The sequence below is a fragment of the Galeopterus variegatus genome, unplaced genomic scaffold (assembly GCF_000696425.1).
Source record: "Galeopterus variegatus unplaced genomic scaffold, G_variegatus-3.0.2 Scaffold416, whole genome shotgun sequence".
NCBI classification, from domain to species: Eukaryota; Metazoa; Chordata; class Mammalia; order Dermoptera; family Cynocephalidae; genus Galeopterus; species Galeopterus variegatus.
The window spans coordinates 319,395-323,530 of NW_007726527.1; positions in this window are offsets into that span (position 1 = coordinate 319,395).

Here is a 4,136-nt window from a genome sequence, read left to right on the forward strand (position 1 = left end):
AATTATCAAGCCCCAAATATCAATAGTACTGAGGTTGAGATACCTTGCCCCAGAGTAAGACGATATTTCTCAAAGCCGACACTAAGGACCACAGATATCAGAACCACCACTGTGCTTGTTAAAAATGCAGATTTGGTGCTCCACCTTTACCTACTGAGTCAGAATCCAGGGGCAGGATCAGGAAAACTGTGTTTCAACAGCTCCCACGTGATTATTAGGAAGACAAAGTTTGAGAAACAGCGGGGATGGGAAAGGCTGGCCTATCACCCAGTGCATGCTTATGAGTTCACTGCATCACATGTTTTTTAACACGACAGTGATTATTAGAGCTGAGAATATTTTATGAAGGAAGCACATGTACTCTCCTAGATAGACTTTAGGAGTACATTTGAAGCAAATAAATGGCTACTAATTCTGTGGAAAAAACATAGGTAGAATGCGTAAATGTTACATGCTCCTGAAGGCCCTACACCATCTAGGACACAAAACCTCCTTTGGAAATTTTCTTGGGTGAGAGGTCTGAGCGTACATTTTCACTCATGTTGCCTCTCCCATGCTGTTGACCTACTTTAAACTGTACCCCTGAGCAAGAGTGGCCTCCAGGGGATTCAAGAAGTAGAATGTATTTACTGGAGAAACACAAAAAGTAAAGGCTAGGTTTCTGGGAAGGAAATCAGCCTAGACACAGGTTGACAGAGTCTCTTCTCTCTTTCTCTCCCCAAAGTGAGCAAAATGAATTAAATCCAGCAAATAATAAAGGTCTAGCAGGAGGCACATGCCCCCCAAGCTTAGGGAACAGTAGAAGCTGAAAAAAGACTTGTGAGTGGCTCAGAGAGCTGATCAGAAAACCAAAAGCAGGGGCCAAGTCTGGTCCATCATAAAAGAGAATTTATCAGGTCCTCCTTCTAGGAAAGAGAAAGACCAAAAAGCATCAGCTGGGAGAAAAGAAAGAGTAAGAAAAAGAGGGAAAAGCAAACAAAACAAGCAACAACAAAAAGGCTGCCTCACACCAAACCAATAGCTCTAGGTCCCTAGGGCTTTCCCACCCAGCAATAGGTGAGGTCATTGGAAAGCTAGAAACAATCCCAAGCCCAAGGACATTCCCATGGGACCAGATGCACCACTGAAAATCTAAAAGAAGAAACAAACTGGGGGAAATATTTGCAACATACAAGAATACTTCAAAAAGTTCATGGATCAGATTCAAGAGGAGGGGAGATTAAAAAGTTCAAGGAAAGATTGGTATTATCTTTTTGTTTTTGTCCTTTATTTTTGTGACCAGCCGCACCGCGCTCAGGCAGTGAGCACATCGCACTGGCCATCCCTATATAGGATCCGACAGCGCTCCCAGCGCCGCACTCTCCCGAGTGCGCCATGGGCTCGGCCCTTGGTATTATCTTTTAATTCTATTTTTCCACAAGGTCTTTGAAGTACCCTTGTATAGGACAATGGGTTATATCTCTAATATGCAAAGAGTTCTTACAAATCAATAAGAAGGCTGGCAGGTTAGCTCAATTGGTTAGAGCATGGTGTTATAACACCAAGATCAAGGGTTTGGATCCCCATATCAGACAGCCACCAAAAAAAAAAGAGAGAGAGAGAGAGAAATCAGTAAGAAAATTGAAGAATTATACCAACTCCTTAATAGAAAAAACAAACCAGTAGTTTATAGGTAAATAAGTACAGCTGTCCATTGAACTTGTGAAGAGATGCTCAAACTCTTCATAATTAAAGAAATGCAAGTGAAGATATTGGGATAATATTTTTTGCCTATGACATCGGTAAATACATAAAATTCAATATTACCTATTGTTGGCAGGGGAACAGTGAAAATCAAGTGATTATATTCTTTTGATGGAAATATAAATTGATATTAATAAATTGCTAAATATGGAAGACAATTTGGTGATATCTCCTCAGATAAAAAAAGTTTACACACTTGAACCTGCAATTCACTTTTGGAATTCAGAAGCTTACAAAATCTCTGGAGTCAGACGAAACACTGGGGTGAAGGGAAAGAGTTAGTAAATCAGAAATTCTAGGTCACAGAGAGGACCAAAAGAAAGAGAATATTTAATGTACATTTTTAAATTGTTTGAGGGTTATGTTGTGATGTAAGCACTTCTGGTAACCCTTAAATTTCTGATAACAGAATTTGTTTGGAGAACCAAAGGCAAGGGACTTACATGTGGCTTGTGCAGAGCGTAGATCAAGCACAGGAGGCAAGATGAATAAGAAAGTAAGAATTCAGAGGAGACAGGAAAGCAGAACAAGACGTGACCAGGAGAACTAACCCCAATCCACCATGGCCCCACTCAAGTTAAAAATCCATAAAGGCTGGATGGTTGGCTCAGTTGTCAGACTACAGCCTTGTACCACCAGATCCCCATCTGGCCAGCTGCCAAAAAAAAAAAATCCATAAAAATAGTGGGTGAGTACTGGACAACCTCCAACACTACTATGTCTGTAGGGGTCCAAGCAATTTTAACTTAAATATAAAAGGAAAGATATACCCCATGCAGGCTGGAGAGCGTGGGATAGCCAGACAACCATGTCTTAGGATTCATGCAAGTCATCTCCTTAGTTAGAGAGTAACTAATAGTTGTTTACACTATTCATCTGGGTGTTTTCTATGTTTATGGATTTTCCAGTGAAGATATTTCTCCGCTTGATCTCTGATTCTTAGTTAAGGGCAAAAAGGTCATCTCTAGATTAAGCATCATTGGCTTTTTCATAGCAGGGATGATCTATCAACTTTCTGAATACATAACCTAAAAGACTGACATGTGTCAGTCTAAGGACTGTTTGTACTGACTTATACTTGTGTTTTATCAAATTTAAAACAGCTTCTAAAACCCGTTTCTTCTCTAAGGTTAGGCCTGGTTGCTGAGTGGTGGTGAACTCTTAAGATGATGTAAAGCAGTGTTACTTGTAGAAAAATTTTCCTGGTTCCTTTCCCAAGGTGATCCGGGATCCAGGAATCTGTATTTGTTTGAGGTTTTCATCTGATTCTGTTACACAGCCTGGTTTGGGAACCATGTGGGTGGACACAATCATCCTTGTCTGGGAAAGAAAAGAGCAAGTGAACACAGTGACAGGGACGGCGTCATACGAGAACACTTGGCTCTGAGACTGTGTTGACTCTCGTTGTTGGCCTAGTTTGTGGTGCCTGCCCTTCCTTCATTTCCTCTCCAGGGTCTCCAGCTTCCTGTGCCCGAGTAAGTTTATTTCCTGTCCATTCCACATTTATTTCCTCTCCCTGCATCCTCACACTTGGCCTCTCCTCAGCCAAACCCTCTCCCATAAGGAAATGGTGACCTGATTACATTCACGCCAGCTGCTCAAGACTCTTTTCAAAAGACTTCAAAACACTCCATTGAAATGTTCCAAAACCCAGGCAATGTTTCCCATCTAATTGTTTCCATTGCATCCCACCTTGTAGCTGGACTTGCTTCTCTACAATCAGGTGACGTTGCATCATCCAGATTGTGCGGTGTAATGAACACGTCAATGTTACCAGTATAAAGAAAAAGTCAGATGCTATTCCAAATTAAAATCTTCCATGGAAAGGAGCAACATGGGAAGACTGTGTTGGAAAGGGTGGTGAAATAGAGGCTATTTGTGTGGGGGGATGACAGTGGGGAAGGGAGAATCCAGAGGACAGAGTTCCTGGGGTAAAGCAAGCAAGATGTAGCAGGTGGCTACAGGAGACGACTTACTGTGGATCCCACATCTGGGTTTCAGAGGCCTCCAAGCTTGTGTGCTAATGACAAGAATGTACATGTGTGTTACTTTGGCAATTAGCAACAACAAAGTCCTATGAAGTCCAAATTCTTTGTTTCTTGGCTGAGAATCTTCTCTCATTTAACAACTGAAGCATTTAAAAATTCTAGCAAATAGGGCTGCTTAGTTAGCTCAGTTGGTTAGAGTGCAGCCTTGTAACGCCAAGGTCATGGGTTTGGATCCCCTGGTGTAAAAGAAAAATGAAAAAAAAAATGTATTCCATATACACATTCCATGTGTATATGGAATAAAAAAAGCCTAGTAATTGCTCCAGAGTTCATGCCCTATAGGACAGACAGCATAAAACAAGGTGCTCTTTAAGTATGGCATTGAAAACATAAAATATGCCTAAT